Genomic DNA, 18,555 nt, shown 5'->3' with positions numbered 1-18,555 from the left:
AAATCATTCAGGAACCAGTGGACAAATACAGACTCTTGGTAAGAAGCCCATGAACCAACAGACAAGGAAACTAAGGAAATGGCACATCTAAAGGCAAGATGAAACTAGAAATAGTTCCTCATGCAGTCTGTAAAACTACAAAAACACAGAATGTCTTTAATGTTGTTATAGCTAATAAAGATGGATGTAGCTGCCTACAGAAAATACATCATTTCAACCATTGACATTTTCATTGCAGCTGTCTGGAATTGGAGAAAATTCCTTCAAGTAAACTGTCAAACACTCAGAACCCAGATTTTTTAAAGAAAAAAGAAATCATTATCATGACCACAACCCTAAAATGAAGAATATTAGGGTGAAGCCATAATTTTCAATGGCAAATTAGGGAAAAATACTAATTTAAAACTGGCTGACCAAAGCTGCTGCTAGCAGATATCTAATATGCTTAGAAAAAATGCATCCAGAATAACTGCATAATTTGAGTTAGTTTTATCTCAAAGTCATTATAAAATGGCTGTATAAAAGTATACCAAGTGTACCTGAATTGTTGCAAGACCTGCTTTTGTAACTTCTTTGCTGTGAGGTTAGAATAAATATTGCTCAAAAAAGCCATTTATGGTGGAAATACAGTGTCAGGCAAACTTGTCAGGACCTGGAGAGTGCAACGAAACATGAGATAATATTAGCAGTGCTCTATGATGTCTCTGCAAGACTGAAAACCATAGCAGAATAGTTGGCCAGAGGGCCTCAAAAAACCACCAAGAGTCTTGGATATCACTTGGCTTTGTGTAGGGGAAATGTAAAAGGTAAATGTATACAAGGAGCTATGAAGATGCCACCTAATAGTTTGTAGACATAAATAACTGTGTGACTCCCACTAACAACATCACAGACATTAAACCTTTTGAAGATTATCATCTGGGGAGGATTGTGATGGTTAAGTATATGCAGTGTCAATGTGGTTTACGTCATCTACATTCCAGTAACCTTTAGTTCCAACAACTTATAAAACACTTTAAAGACACAGAAAAAGCATTATTTAAAAGGCAACAAAAGAAACTGTAAGGAGCCTGGATATAGATCAGGATAATCTGCAGGAGGCAGCTGGAAGTCAATCTTTATGTTTCTGGATTAATAGCTGAAGCTGTAATCCCGTTGTAAATAAAGCATTTGTTTAGGTTTGCGGTCATCAGTCTTTATGTGATATTCATCAGCCCATGGTCCATAAATTAGGTTGGATGTTTTTTGCACTCGCCTTTGTAGAAACAAATATCTACTTTTGTTCCATCAGGATAAACAGCTGATGAGGGCAGCGAGGTTTGTTTGTTTTTTAGGGTTTTTTTGTGAGCCATATTTTCAGAGACTTGAGCAATTTTCCAGAACTTGCTCCAGGCTGTTCTATTGATATTTCCAACTCCTTAGAGGTTGTAAGAAGGGATTAAAGTGTTGGATGATATCCACGTGAGAGACCACGAACGCTAGAAGTTAAAGGCTTTGCAACATAATAATCTGTGGAAATGTCATCTGAAAAGCTGAGATAATGTCTGAAATTTGCCAATGGGCAAGAATATTGTATCTGGGGATGTAAAAAAGATAAGCTTGAGCTTGATTATAAGAATTCAAGAAAGATGGAATTGAATCTGAATGGAGAGACTTGTGGCTCTTTGGATTAAGTTTCACAGGAGATAAGCACTTGCTGACCTTCAGTCCCTCAATGCTCTTCTACCCAGACTTTCAATACACTTGGATGTTTGTTTCTTGACCTTGAGCCCTAGCAAAGCAAAGAGGTTTATGAATACTTGAATTGGATCTATTGTTATGATGATCTTTACATGAATAATTTTTTGGCAAGGTTAGTGTAAATCTGGATGCTGTTCATGAACTGTTAGTATTGCAAGGTACAGAGGAAAAATCACTGATTCTTTGAGAAGACCAAATGTGCAATGTGCTGTAGAGGGTAGGCTCTTATCTGCAGGACAGATGTTTGGATGAGCTGCACAGACAGATATCTTGCAAGTCAAGAACTGCAGAGGGCTACTAAGGAAAACATAATGTTGAATTTCTGTTCCATGTGGACCATTAAGATAACGGTGGTCAGAAGACAATTCACACATGTAATATATCAGCTACGCTTTCTTTGGGTTTGGGCACTGAGTCCCTAGAAGCATGTAGGTGTAGCTCTGTGTTCAGTCAAACTAAGGCCAAACAGCTATGTCAGGAATTAGAAGTATTATAGCATCATCAGGGTACAGCTAACCATACAGTCTTGCCATTCTATAGCTTTTTCGAACTAAAGTAAACTAGTATATCTGAAATGGGATGTAGTACAGCAAGGACTTTTCAGGAAGCAGTGAGGTATAGGTTGGATAATCTCTTTCTCCCTATGCGTTCTAACATGTTTACTGTTATTTGACAATTGTATGTTATTGACTCCATCATGATTTGCATTCTGGTGCTTACGGGCAGGATAAAAGAAAGAGGTGGTCTGCCTTCATGCTCAGCCACATCCTAATTAAATGCTGAGTACAATATACCGTACATACAGCAAACTATAGTCAAAAAAACCCAAAGAGTAACATTTCTCATTCAGAGGCTGATAAATCACAAATCTTTAACATGATAATTTGGTAAGTCAGAAGTAGATGGGTCATTTGTCATCAAATCAATAAATTCGGCTTAGAGAGCTTTGATAGCAAGGGGGTAGATGCTCTATCTGATCTATCTGATTGTGTATGAAGTACACCTCAAAGAAATACTCTACCCTCCAGAGGCTTGCCAGTTTTCATCTTTGATTTGTATATTGTCAGGGCTGCCTGGCAGGCAAGATGAATCAGAAAATAAGACATAAGGTAGGTGCAGAGACATCTCAGCTCTCTCAAATTTTGAGCACTTCAGCACAAACCTGGCAGCTGGAATTCTATTAAAAATCAGAGGTGTAAAACCCCCAAAAAACTCAGACAAAAAGAAAGCCTCTGGGTGCCTCCATTGTCCTTATGTATATTCTTGCAAATTCCTTAACCTAAAGTGTTCCTTTTGCAAGGTTCTTCCTATAACTGTTGGCCAGCTAGCACAGTTATGAAAGTACTAAATTGCATGTACAAAAACTGCTAAGAATATTTCAATTAATTTTCTGACACTTAAACAAAACCTTATTTTTTATACTATTGTGTTGCCTGGATCTCAGTGGTGTTCTTGTAGCCTATAGAGAAAAGGAAAACCCACTGTTTTGTCTTTTTCTCCCTGGAAGCATATAAGAGTTAATTACCTGTGCACAAACTTTGTATTAAAGTGAGTGAAGTGTGACTGCTGCTCTTCTCCTCAGGAATGAATTAAGACTTACAAATTATGTTGTCATTCAAATAGATTTTCTCCAAATATAAGAAAACACCTTAATCTTTTAAAATTATATGTCCAATACTGAGTATATAAAGTTTTCTGGTATATTTGATGTTGCTATTAACAGAAAACTTAAACATTAATATAAACTCTCAGTAATTTTTATGGGTTGTATATTGGGCACAGCCATTGAAGATGTGAAATATTTTGAGAATTTATGTACTTTTTATGCTGTCTTTCTCAATTATTTTTGCTCTTCAGGACTGATTCAGAGCTTTAAAGAAGAGATTCAGAGCAGCCCTGCAGAAAAGGACTTGGGTGTGTTGGTCGATGAGAAAATGAACATGAGCCGGCTTCAGTGTGTGCTCACAGCCCATAAAGCAACCGTATCCTGGGCTGAATTAAAAGGAGCGTGACCAGCAGGTCAAAGGAGGTGATCCTGCCCCTCTACTCTGCTCTCATGAGACCTCACTTGCAGTATTGTGTGCAGTTCTGGTGTCCTCAACATAAAAAGGACATGGAACTGTTGGAACAAGTCCAGAGGAGGGGCACGAGGATGATCAGGGGACTGGAGCACCTCCCATATGAAGACAGGCTGAGAAAGTTGGGGCTGTTCAGCCTGGAGAAGAGAAGGCTGCGTGGAGACCTCAGAGCAGCCTTCCAGTATCTGAAGAGGGCCTATAGGGATGCTGGGAAGGGACTCTTCATTAGGGACTGTAGTGACAGGACAAGGGGTAACAGGGTAAAACTTAAACAGCAGAGGTTTAGATTGGATATAAAGAAGAAATTCTTTACTGTGAGGGTGGTGAAGCACTGGAATGGGTTGTCCAGGGAGGTAGTGAATGCTCCATCCCTGGCAGTGTTCAAGGCCAGGCTGGATGAAGCCTTGCGTGGCATGCTTCAGTGTGAGGTGTCCCTGCCCATGGCAGAGCAGTTGGAACTATATGATCTTAAGGTCCTTTCAAACCCTAACTATTCTACGATTCTATGATTCTATGTGAGATGTTTTAGAGGGATGTACATTATAGAGAAACATCAAGTGCTATAAAAATTGTGTAGGTTGATGCTTGAAGGCTTTAGCAAAATCTGTGGGGAAAATGTGTTTTCGAGTCACTGGATGAAAATGATGCTGAATCTCATTTCAAGTGTCTGAGATATTATTTATAAATTCTGGAACAGAAGCAGTTAATCCGTTCAATGTAAGTAAGTTCAGTAATGGACTACACCAGTTTTTGAGTGCGCAGAGAATAGAAGGCTTTATTTGGAGAGATAGGTGCAACTAATGATACTATTTATGCTTTGCTCAAAACTTTGGCTCATAGTCTTGTGTTTAGAACTTAAATTTTTAACCTGGTTAGGAAAAAAAAGGCATGTTTTCAAAGACTAAGAAAAATTTCTATTCAAGTGACGTGCAACATTTAAAGCCTTCCTCTTGCTAACAGGATTTTGATTTCTTTATTCTTCTACTACTTTATTGATTAAAAATGATAAAATGCTTACATTGCCAGGACCAAGAGGACACCAGTATGTGTTAATGGCCCTGAGCAGCTGCACCTGGGACCACCACCCATGGGTCCAGGGCCCTATTTCAGCTCAACCCAGGGCCATCAGCCCCTGCCCTAGTGATGCTGTAGGATGCCAGTTCCAAGCTCTGCCAAAGCCTGGCCCTCATCACCCTGCTAAGCTGGGCTTGACCTGTAGGCTGGCATCATCCTGTCCCTGTCCCCATCCCAAGGGAGATGCTCCATGCACTGGGCTTGCAGGGCCACTGAGCTGCTCCACAGCCTGCCCTGCTCCCCGGCAGTGGGATGATACAGCCCTATGAAGCCCCATGGGACCCCTCTGATGCTCTCAGTATTCAGGCTAAGGGAGCGCTGGCCCTGCTGCACCCTGCCATCCATTGTTTTATAACTAAAATCTGAGGCAGAGATGATAACTTTAGCTATATACCAAAAAAAGTACTCACCCATCCATTACAGAGTTATGTGCTCCTATGAATCTTAATGTCTGTCTCTGTAAAGGAAGGATTTTATAAGCTAAATATTTTAAGATACAAGCTATGGAGTAGATTGATAAGAAAAATGTAGGTTTGAAATTACTCAGCAGTTGGAAAGTAATACTTGAATAAGTAAGTTCTTTACTGGTCTTACATTCAAATTATTTCTATGAGACATTAGCCTGACAATTTTCTAAGAGATTTTGAGAGTAAATTATATTGTTTATTTGCTACACAAACAGTAAAATCTCTGCTTTGGCTCAGAGAAAAGTTTCCAGTTTCTAAAACCTTTCTGAATATTTACACATGGTTTGTTTAATCATCTAGAGCCTTCACTTTTACCAGTAAGATACAGAAAAGTGAATTTCTATTAAACTTATAAAAATTATTATTACTTTTAGAAACCATTTGTGTTACAGCTCTTGTATTATTGCAACTCTTTAAAGTGTGGTTACTTTTTAGAGAAAAGAGCAGGGAATTTTATTTACAGTTGCTTGCTTGGAACCAAATGAAGTCCTGCCTTTTCAATACCCATTAAAAGTATGCTCCACAATTAATAGCCCTGCAACACTGAATCTTCTAGGGAGTCCAAAAAATAAGAGTAGGGAATTTCTATTTCCATCCTTTAGAAAGTGTCTGTATTTGGTTTATTCCTAGATACCTTTGGAATGAAGGAATACGTAGGATACTGTTTTTTTAGGGGAGGAATATTTAATAGGTAAACAAATGGCTTTGGGTTTATATCCATTCACAGCATCACTTTTTAGCATTAAGGATTGGTACTAATCCTTTCACTGTTCATCCTGAAGTTATTTCATGATTCTAAATTCACCCTGTCTAGAGGGTATCCCTGAACAGTGTGGATCCTGGCATGCAGCATGTAACTGTGTAGCCCTGTGGACTTTCAATGACTGGGTTCAATATTGTGATGACTGAGGCCATCCTTGCAACCCTTCCTGAAGCCAGACTGCCAAGGCTTTTATTGCAGGCAATGTAATAAATCTCATATCATATTGTCAGCTGCCAGAGGATTATAGTTTTCTTTTGGGAATCCTGGAAAGTTTGAGATAATGTCAAAGTATTTTTGCACTTACAAAATACTTTCTCATACGATTTTTTTCATCTGAGGATCTCTGCGTGCCTCAAAGACATTAATTGAATAAAGGTGTATATGTGAAATGAGCTTAGATACATTTAAACTTAACACAGTTAAAGTTTTGACTAGACTTATTCTTGCTATAGAATGATACAGAATTAATTTTCACAGAATGTGTTTTTCATTAAATGTATCATCTGGTATTGATAATATTTTCATTCTTTCTGGAAGTAGTCTAATACTCTTCATGGTCATTGTTTCTCCTTCTATATAGAACCACCTTCTAGGAAAAGATCTGTAAAGAAAGCACAGGCTCCAAAGTGATCATTGAATATGTTTGACTGAAACAAAGCAAATGATATTTGACAAACACCTAATGCAATCTTTGATCTAGAAGGATTTTCTTAAGAAAGAGGAAATTACATTTGATGAGACTTTTAAAGGAACAGTGTCTCATTTTGGTGTTGATTGTGTACAAAGACTTTTTATAGGTGTTAAAATCTAGGAGAACATTAAAATAGCTACAACTATAGCTTATGTCTGTCATACAGTTTGAACTGTTCAGTTTATTGCACAATTACTGCTTGAAAATTTTACTTGAATTTAGTGTTTAAGCAGAAGCTTACGTGATACCAGAATATTTATATGTATATATATATGCATATATATGTGTGTATGTGTGTTTCATCTAAAGAAGGACTACATATTACATCCAATAGCTGGTTGCCAAAGTCAGTGAAGTTCCAGTTTAGGATGGAAGATATTGTTTTGCAGGTAAGAATGCAACACATATAGGCATCACAATGCAGAAAGTCAGTGCCCTGTGTGTGCAAGTGTCAGGGCTAGATGAGTAAGTTTCCTGGTAGAGTGAAATAGTTTGAATTGAACTTCATGCAGGGGGTTGAAACTAGATGATCTTAAGATCCTTTCCAGTCCTAATTGATCTATGATTCTGTGATTCATGCCATAATAAAATGGCTGTTTAGTGCTAGTATGTGGATATACTGCAAGGAAGACACAACACAATCCCATGTTATAAATAGGGTGGAATTGCTTTCACAGAACTTCAGAACACAGAAGTTAGATGTTTACGTTTCAGCTAGTTACCTTCAGCTCCCATTGTAGTCAAGAAGAAGACACAGGACTGTGATAGAGGCTTGCTTTTATATGATCAACTTACAATAAACCCAAGCAAATCTGCTTCTATAAAAAAATCGGGGTAAAAGGGATGCTTTAGGTGACCAGATGGGGGTTATGATCTCATTCTCAGAAGATTGCGCTAAGATACATGACTACAGTTTGGCTCTTTTGCTTTTTGTACACTTTCAAAAATGAGTTCTTATTATTATCTTATTAAAATAGTTTATACATACATAAGAAGTGACTTGAAATTTTATTCATAACTGTTGTAAACTGCCTTTTTCTTCTTTCAGTTCATCAAGTTCCGATATTTGAGATTTCTTTGTGTTTATTTGCACATTTCTACTTAAAGTTGATACTACACATAAAATTTTGCAAATGGTTTCTCTTACTGTAATACCAGATGTCATCAGCCATGCCTGACACTTTGGTAATTGCTTGGATATTTGACAAAGAGATAAAACATATCTGCTGATATTTATAAAATATACTTTATAAATTAGATTAAAGCTATGAGGAATATTAGACACTTATTCATGTTTTTGGAGCAGGCTGGAGAAGATACATATTTGGCAAGCTTCAGAGTAATATGAGGAGAGGAAATCATACACTGTTATCTTGTTCTTTCCCTTTCCTAGTTCTATGTTATCCAGGAGATAAGGCTGTTACCAACTGAAACTACCATTATGTGAAATTTAGTTACTGTTTTGTTTTAAAACCAAGCTGTAGTTATGTGGGTGGATTTTTATTTCTTTTTGGTTTTGGTTTTTTTCCATTTCATGCTAATATTTGTGTGTGAGCTTCTAAACTGAGCAAAGCTTTAATTTATGCAGTCATTTTGGAAAACAGAGTACTTTGTTTACATCAAATAAAACACTTTCATGTAAGACTAGAAAATTAGATATTGCACAGCAGGTCTTCATCGCTAACTTTAAAATATCTCAATCAGAATTTGTCTTTGGATATGTGGATATTTCTAAGGCATTATACAGCTGTGGAGAAAATACTTAACTGGTACTGGGAGCAAAGCAGAATTAGGGCTCTTCTGTCCTAGACTTCTGTTTCCTCCTTGCTCCAGGCACCTATGCCAAAGAAAATGATTAATGCTTGATACATCAAACTTGCATGACACATCAAATTTAAATGTCACATTAACATAATTCTCTAACCACTAGATACAGAACCATAGTTGTTTTAGTCACAGCAAACTTTCCATTCTTTGTTTATCTTTCAACAAGAAAGATGGAGAATGCTAAGCTAGCCAGGTGTTTGTGATCACAGCACTCATTTAGGAGGTGGGACTTGTGGTTTGCTTTTCCTCGGGGTTGTGGGGGGCTGTTTTGTAAGCTCAACATGAGGTAGCAATGTGTGCTTGTAGGCGAGAAAGCTAGTGATGTCTTGGATTGCATGAAAAGGAGTATGACCAAGAGGTTGAGGGAGGTGATTCTTCCTCTACTCTGCTCTCATGAGACCCCACCTGGAGTATGTGTTCAGCTCTGGGACCCTTAGCATAAGAAGAATGTGGACCTCCTGGAAGGAGTACAAAGGAGGTCATGAATTTGGAGCACCTCTCTCATGAAGACAGGCCAAGAGAGTTTGGCTTCAGCCTGGAGAAGGTAGACCTTAGAGCAGCTTCTTGTACCTAAGGGGGCTACAGGAAAGCTGGAGACAGACTTTCTAACAAGGACCTATAGTGATAGGGTAATGGCTTTGAACTGAAGGAGAGTTGATTTAGATTAGACATTAGGAAGAAATTTTGCACTATAAGAGTGGGGACACACTGGAATAGGACTCCCAGAGGAACTGTGGCTGCCCTATTCCTGGAAATGTTGAAGACCATAGATGGGGTTTTAAGCAGCTTGATTAGTGGAAGATGTCTCTGCTGTGGCAGGGAGTTGGAACTAGATAATCTTTAAAGTTCCTTCCCTTTCAACCCAAGCTATTGCACAATTCTATGATGTGAACTTGTTGACCCAGCACCATCCCTAAACAATTATTCTAACACTTTGTCATAATTAAATATTTATAGGATTTCCATGATACTGCAGGTTTTATATATGTTTAATCATTGTCAGTGTTTTCTTATTGCTGCTAATCCAGAACCAAACATGAACATATGAGAAGTTACATGCATACATACAGATACATATTTAAATGAATGTATGTGCATGCGTATAGAGTTATGTGTTAAAAGTTTCATAATAGATTTAGTATTATTTTCTACACCATTTTGTTTGTAGCTATGAAATTACTCACATTTTTTTGAACAATTATTAAGCATTAATAAAAAGTTTTTGGTGCTCTCATTACAACAGATGTATCTTCTTGGAATAAAAATAACAGACATGTGGAAGGTATGTGAAACCCCCAAAGATTTATTTCACTTAATTTCAGTTTTACTATATAAGCAGTGAATTTTCCTGGAAAGAAACTTACACTTTCTATATTCTATGTCCCTTTAAAGTCCCCAACATTACCCTTAGCTTTAATTAACCCATATGTGGTTATTGTCTCCTTGTTGCTCATTCCTTTTCCCCTAAGATATATAATGAACATAAAATTAATTCTAATACAGACTAAGAACATTAACAGCCTTATTGAGCTTTTGTATTAAAAAGAAAAAAGTAATCTTTAAAATAGATTTTTAACACCAAGAAAAATGCAATAATGAAATCTAAAATGCATCATTTGCTCATTTAAAATACTTCTAAGGAATTACTTATAAAAATGTCTTTATATGTGAAGCATCGACAGTCAGTTCAAAATCAGTGCTAAGAAATCCATGAATAAAATTCTAAAGATGGTCCTTTTGTTTGTAGATGCGAATATCCTTTATGTCTAGGAACGCTGGGAAGTCTGAAAGTACCATAAATCTTAATTCAAGTTTTTCTTGCTTTTCCCATTTTTTCAAAAATCTTATATTGAAATGCTCATCTGTGTTCACTTCTCCTAGTGAATCATCTGCGATTGTAAACTTTTCCTAAAGGTCCAATACCTTTCTATCTACCCTATAAATTACAACTCTCTTGTAACGAGTTAGTGTTATAATGGAGACTCTCTGGCAATGCAGTGTATTTTAATAGACAAATTACTCTAAATTAAGCTCTAACCATCTGTTCCATTCTCATTTATGACCCTAAAAAGAATATATTTTAAAATGATATAATTTAAAAATAATGTAAATGATTGAAGTCTGCAGTAAGGCTTCTGCATATTTGTTCATTCAGTGTAGCAAACTTATGGTAATAGTGATGTTTCTTCCTTGCTCCAGGCATGTATGAAGGAGAAAGTGGTTAATGCTTGATCCAATAAATTTGCAGTTATTATGACGCATTAAGTATGTCAAAAAAGATATTTTATTCCTAGAGAGTTACACTGAATGTAAATCTCTGCATTGGAGCATCCTGATGGGATACCTGGAGGCAAAGCTTTAGCTAATTCTACAGCTTGTAGGGGGTTAAGGATATCAGAGACATTAAATGCTGACAACTGTAGTTTTAATATGCTGGGGAAATGGAGCTGTTCCATATCACTTTCTGTATTTGTTAACAGTTATGCTACCACCAGGGATCTCACCAGGATTTATAGAGAAAGAACATGCTGATAGCTATTTAGAAGCAAAACAGTAATATTTTTTTCTCCTGCAGACTCATACAGTAGTAAATTGTGCTACAGACTGATGGAGAAAAGAACAGAAAAGACATGGTATTTATAAAGTATGCACCTAAAAGTCCAAGTAAATCCCTTTTCCTTCCATTGCCTCTCTGCTCCTTATGTTCCCTCCATGTTTAAAAATATTGAATTAAGTACTTACATTGATCTCATAAGTGAGGTAACCTTATTACTGTTGATTTTTTAATTCAAAATTAGCATCAGCTGTCCAAGAATATTTATCTCTGCCTTGATATAACTGTGTCAGTTGACTGGGAGGCCACCTGTGGAAGGGGCTCAGACAAGTATTGACCATGCAGAGACACCTCTCCTGCAAGGCTGGGCAGGTTTCTGATCTGACTAAAACATAAAGCAAGATCATCTGAAGCCAAGAACTAATTTTGACCTGCAGATTTTCATCACATTCAGCTAACAGCATCAATCTCACCAGTCTGCAATTTAAAAGGTAGCAATTTTGCTTGGGCTAAATAATCAGTCTGCCTCTAAAGACAGTGAAGAGTGTAATGGGGTTGTTTCTTCTTTGTGTTTTTAAACAGGATGAATTTCCTTTTGGAAGTGTCACTGTCTATGGAGACAGCCCATTTGACTGAGGCCAGATGCTATGCTGTTGGATATCTAAAGTTCGACAAGAAGAATGCCAAAGTTAGCATTTACTCATAGCATTCCATTTAATGTCTCCTTTTCAATCATTTATAGAATGACATGAGTGACTATAAAGGGAACATCTGCTGATGGCTTTAAGAGGTATTAAGTTTGGAATGACTAATTTAGTCATATAATTAACAGAAATACGGTTTGTTTGGCAGAATAGGAAAAACACGCTATAGAGAAACTGATGATAATTGTGAAGGCCAGTAATAGAAATCAAAATGTATCACTTTAGTACATTGCTTGTCTGAGAATGTCATTCTAAAGTAAGTGCCTCTTAAAACCAGATGCTCTCTCTGCAATATTTGATGTGTGTTTATAATGAATGGACAAAAGAGACATTACGTCTTTTGCTATCACTAAGCACCAAGGTCAAATTTAGTAAGTAAGCAATGGGCTCAGATTTTAAATTATATACAAAATAATTCTGTTTAATTCCTGAAAAAATGTGTCTGTCTTTGGAATTTCCTAGATGATGGCATTTTAAAATTTTTCATCTTTTTTTCATATGTTAGGAAGTATTAATTTTAAAGCATGCTTGCTTTTTTAACCTTGTAAATATTCAGAGCATAATTCAGAACTCTGTTTTGGCTGAGGGTGTCCTGGAAGGATAATAATAGGATGCATGTGGCTGGTTTTCACACTGTAGCATAATGAAACTAACAAAGATGTTCCTTCTGTAGAATATTAATCACTGGGGTTAGAAGATACATGAATACAGGACAAGAATTTATTTACTCTATCTAAATAAAAATTACTGATGTTTCTTTATTTAAACTATTAAAATTTTTGTTTCCAGAGTTTAAGGAATTTATTACTTTCCAGTTGCTTTTTCATTGTTTAATATACCATTTCATTCCACTCTATTCAAATTTATAAACTAACATTGTAACACTGAGCACTTTCCAGTACACAGTTAAGAGCTGTGGTTACGCCTGTTTATCTGTGGCTCATTCTTTTCCATTTTCCACCCCAGTCTTTGTAGCACTTTATTTTGTCATGCTTTTAAGAGTTAGTTTATTGCATATGTTTTAATTAGGAAAATATGTCAAGAAGTTAACCTTGTATTTAAAAAAAGGCAGAAAATCATCCCTCCCCTCAGTTTTCAGAACTCCCCTATAGATCTTCTTTTTTCCCCCCTCTGTTATTTTCACATTGCAAATCAACTTTTTGTTCAGTCTCCCAGAACTCCCACTTTTGGTGGATTTCTGACTGTCTGGTACTGTTCCACTCATCCCAGGAGGAATGAATTCATGAGCAGAGCAAAGGTGAGGAGTTGAGAGTTCATGATACTAAGTATGCTTATATTATTCCGTGATCTATACTGTGGATATTACTGCTCTAGATGGACTTTTTTTGGTATATGTGTGTATATATCCTAAAGAATTGCATGGCAGAATTCTTCCTTTGTGGGAGCTGACCTTCTGCTTATATAATCCTTTATCACAGAGGCTTTCCTAGTAAAAAGAAGACTAATCAGAAAAGCTCATTGAAAATGGAGAAAATGGAAATTGGATATTTTCAGAATTACCAAAAAGCCATTATTTTCTTTTCTAGAATTTGGTTCACTAACTATATAATTATATTTGTATGTAATTTGGCTTAACTATATAACTGAATGTGTATTTTTTCTTTAGTGTAAGTTTTTTACTAGAAACCAAGTCTAATTTTCTTCCTGTCTAAATTCTCCATTTATATTTAGGAGGTGATAAGTTTGGGGCCATAGTGACTATTAGTGTTCTTTTCTATGCCCTTTGAGAGCTCAAGCTACAAAATGAAGCCAAAGCTGCAGCTGTAGCAGCAAACACGCTCTTTTTTAATGAGAAACATCTTGGTGTTTTCCCCTTGCCCACAATAAAATTTTGCATAAGATGAAAATACCACATCATGTTGCAGTTAGGCCACAATCTTGTAACATTTGATTTTGTAGAGATAAAATTAAATAAAGGTATAGCAGATTTTCCCTAGATTTTGGTTTTTGCACATATTATTGCTCATGTATATAGTACTATGCATTCAAAAACAAAAATACCATCTACCTTCTATCCTGTAGGTTCAGATTTTGTTCTTCAGTTTTGTATTAATATTTTCAATTGATAGCAATTATATGCACAGGCATCATCTTGATATGTATTTCATGTCATACTTTTACAAAAACAAAGCTTAGATTCAGTGTGCTGGCATGTCAGCTTCATGTATTTCAGTTTTATTCATTCTAACATTTGTCCATTGAAGGGGTAATGATTTATTGTGAGTGGAAATTCCATAATACCCCTTTTTGCTCTGACAGCTGTATTTATTTCGGTGAGTTAATTAATGGGAATCCCAGTTTTTAAGTTTATTGTCTGATATGTTGACAAAACCCAAAGAAATAGCTAAGAACCATACACTTTTGTTCCAAGAAGAAATATGGTTTCTTTCCTTTCTTTCCCTCCTCTTCAGGTATCAAATACAGGGGTTGTCCATTAGAAAGAAGAATCAATCCACATAAATCTTTCAATTTCACTTTAAAAATCCATCTTTGCAATAGTTCTTTTTCAGAATTCGTCTGCAATATTACAAAATTAAAAAGAAAACGAAAACAGTCAAAGCAAAAATAATTCTATTATTTTCTTAGTTATCCAAACTCCTTCCCACAATAAATTGAGCAATGCGATTAAAGCAATTAATTTCTTCCATAAATTCCTTTATACAGAAATCTATGGTCTGAGGTGTAAGAATATTTAATCTTGCAGCTAAAGGCATAATAAGATATTACTGTGGCTGAAAGCAGAAGTCAGAAGCATTTAAACTGGTAATTAAATGCAACTTTCAAAACCAGGATGAATATGACCTTATTTTTGAGCATTTCCCTATGTTGAGGGCAGCTAATAATTGACATTTCTTTTCATGGAAAGTGGCAAATTAATTGTCATTTGGAATCTTGAAATCAAAATTAGATGTCTTTGAGGATAATGTTCTGTAGCCCAGTCAAAAATTAAGAGTGATAATGTTTATTTATGTCAAAAGGAAAAAATAATAGTTTCCCAATATGAAATAACAAAAAATTCTTCAGTTCTTTTTATTTGGAAGTCAGATAATATGATTATAGTTGTTTCTTTTCATCTTAACAGTCTGTGGACCTACAAAATTTGTTGAAATAATACACTATGAGTATAAGCAGGAGATAGAACATTTTGAAATGAAGGATGACATTACTGAGGCAGTCTGATTTAGCAATTAGTGCATGGATTCACAAGTCAGAAATTCTACATTCTATTCCCATATCTGACATTGATTAGCAAGTCACATTAGGACTTATTATCAAAAGTCAGATATGCAGCTGATCATCTAATTAAGATCATCATGGTATTAGCATAACTGCATTTGCAAATCATGCATGCAGAGCTTTAGCCTTTGTTTAACCTTGATCTTTGATATGAAAGCAATCTATGTTACAGATTGATTCAACCCTCTTATTCCATGATTTGAAAAGCACACAATTTTTAATGTTTATCCTCATCAGATGCTGTCAAACTAAGTATTTTTATTTATCTTTATTTTAAGAAAGTGGAACTGCAATGCAGAAACATAAGTATCTGATTTCCAAAGATACTTGAGTATTTAAAGTGCAGATAACCATTTAATGAAATTTTCATAAGTCAAAAAGAAGATCTCATCCATGTTATATACATTTTAATAACATTCTAAATCACTTTAGAATTTGTTTCTGCATCTTGTGAGGGTCTATGAAGTCAAATGCCAGTTGAAAACTGTGTCCCCAGTAGCAAGTAGCAGAAAACAATGTAAGTAGATTAATAAAACAAACAATCTTTACTAAAGATCTGTCTTCTACACATTTCAGGAGGCTTAAGTGTTGGCCTAGTTCTAGTCATTCTGTGGACTTGAATGATTGCCAAAACTCACCTTCTGCTCACCTTCATTCCCAAATCCAGTTTTTGCTGGGATCCAAGACCAGTCTGTAATGTATGAAAGCATTACTAAATGGGACTGATGAGGAAATTTGCTTCAAAAGGTGACACCTGCACTGAAATGTTGATGTAGGCTCATTCAGTGATTCTTTGAAAAAAACCAAGCAAAGAAGTGTATAAGTAATTACATTTCTCTGTGTAGAGGTTGAGAATATTGGTAGTCTTGCTTGAAAAGTCAGTATTAGTAAGCAGATTTGGTCATTTGAAAAGTATGGTTAGATTGTTTTGAAGTAGCTCACTGAAAAGCTGGACAGAAACAGTTAAAACTAACTTGAGATAGGATATATTTCATTCAAGTGGAAGGTGAGCCAACTTAACAAAACAAAATACTTAGTACCTGTCCAACTTTGAAAATATTGCTGTGTTCTGGGATTATTTTAGTCAACATTCTGACTCTTGGACATATTTATAAGAGAAAGCAATAATTTTCCATCCACTGCACTGCTTTCACATTTTCATGAATTTTCCATATGGTAAGAAAATGAAAGAAATGTCTCATTCCAGTGTTATTAAGTACATGAGTAAAATGAAAAACATTTATGAAATTAAATACACTTTCATGTAATAAGGTGAAAGAGAGATTAAAATTTCAAAGAACAAATATAGTTGAGAGTTTCAGCCAGGTATACGTTTCAAAGATCTCCTGGAATTGCTAAATCCTGTAACTGCTGTGTCATTCTTTTGAATGAATTTATTTTGTCACTCCATTTTCCAGAGAAATATCATAGACATATGAGAGCTTCTCTGAGAACTGATATTTCTAACCTAAATGATTTATTTTTTTTTTCCAGAAGATCTTTTATCTTTATACATATGAAAAAATAAAATCCCAAAGCAAACCAGCCTATGTGGTAACCACAGATGTACAAGATTTTCTAAGCTGTCTAGATTTCTTCCCCTTTTTCCTTGTGCTTTAGTAATGCTGACCCTTAAGTAATAAATACACATGAGCATTACTCAAGAGAGGTCAGCAAAAGAATGTTGGAAAAAAAAATGTTCATTGTTACCCTAATAGCCTTTTCATGCCCTGAAATATTACATCAGAGTTAAAAATACAGGGTACAAACAACAGATACTGAAAACACCCAGCTGAATTGAGTAGGGTCAGAGTTTAGTAACACAGCATGAAAAATCTCTGCAGACCAAAAAATTACTTCTTTGCATCTTTATGTATTTATGTATGTGTTTATTTATTTTCTAAGACCTCAGGTATAAGGTGACTACAGTAAGTATTTTCTTGACTTGTTCCCAAGTAAAAAGATATTCTAATCCACATCCTTTCCTTATCTTAGTGTCTGAGGGGAAAGTTAAAGCCTTGATGATTTGTACCAAATACTATGGATTGCTCAAGAGAGTCTTCTGTCATTCTAGAAAATTAAGCTACTTCTAGAGATTTTCCAGATGTTACTGCCAGAAGGACTTGTGATATCCTAATATGTCCCTTCAGAGCCTGCTAGTCTAACGGATAAATTAAAGCAGGTAGACTTATGAAAGTATAATACTCCTCTTTTCTTCCCAGTACTGTATATGTAGAGCAGTTCCTCTGTCTTTTTAGTGGAAGTTCTACTGTGCTTATATCATCCATTTACATTACTAGTACAGCTTGTCAGGTAATTTACAAGGTCCAAATCTAACACTCCACATTACCCTAAGAAAATATTTTTAATTAATATAGTTTTTTAGTTGCTGAGAATACTCATTATAAAATTAACAAAAGCAAACAATATTTCCCAGAAATTATTGGCATGGTGTCTCTTCCCTTCCAGTTTTAAATTTGTGAAAGCTTCTAGGTTTGGGAGCAAGATTCATTTTTTTAAGATCATGGTCTTTCAATTTGTTAGCCAAATTGCTTCTTCGGCTATGCAGAAAAGAGAATCTCTAAACATATTGAAATGGAAGGCTGTTTATGAACAAGGCTTCCTAGTCTGCTTATCTACATACCTGTAATCTTGGAGGCAATTTTAAAGTTATAATTTATAACATGTAATTTTTATTCTATAAAGATATATTTAATAATATAATATATTTAATAATAACTAATAATACATTAATTTTGCTTTATTATTTGATTTATTGTTTCATTCATTATAATATTTTAATAATATTATTTAATAATAATATATTTAATAATGTGGGGTTTGCACATATAATTTTTTGTGTTCTTCTACCACAGACTTCTGTTGCAGTTTATCTAAAGAAACATCGTGTCCCTTTTCTGAATACTAACAGGTGGGTATAAAAGGTGGGACATAGTCTATGTTCTCCAGTCTGGTCTCTGAAGCCTCTGTCTTGGATTCTCCTTGAGAAATGAGAAGGCTGGGAAGTGAAATGCAGATGTCTACAGGTCTTAAAAACATCTATATATTATTATTATTACTACTTTTCTATGCAGCTTATGAATAGCTGTTATGATGCAAAAGTTAGAGTTGGCAATCTGTTTTCATTAAAGGCTGATACAACCTGACATATATCCTAAATGCTATCAGTGGTTTCATAATGTAAGTACCATACTGGGGTTTAGTGAAAAATGTCATATGCAAAGTCTTTGTAGAAAAATACATTGATTCTTGACGATTTGGGCATAAACTACTTGGTGCCTGCCAAGATATTTGCTACCATGAGTGAAAAATAGTGGAGTGGAATGGATTTGCAAGGTAGCTTTGGAAAGAATTTGTAATATATCTAAAGGTAACAGC

Source organism: Melopsittacus undulatus, chromosome 7 (assembly GCF_012275295.1).
Source record: "Melopsittacus undulatus isolate bMelUnd1 chromosome 7, bMelUnd1.mat.Z, whole genome shotgun sequence".
In the NCBI taxonomy this organism is placed as follows: Eukaryota; Metazoa; Chordata; class Aves; order Psittaciformes; family Psittaculidae; genus Melopsittacus; species Melopsittacus undulatus.
This window is presented reverse-complemented; position numbering follows the sequence as displayed.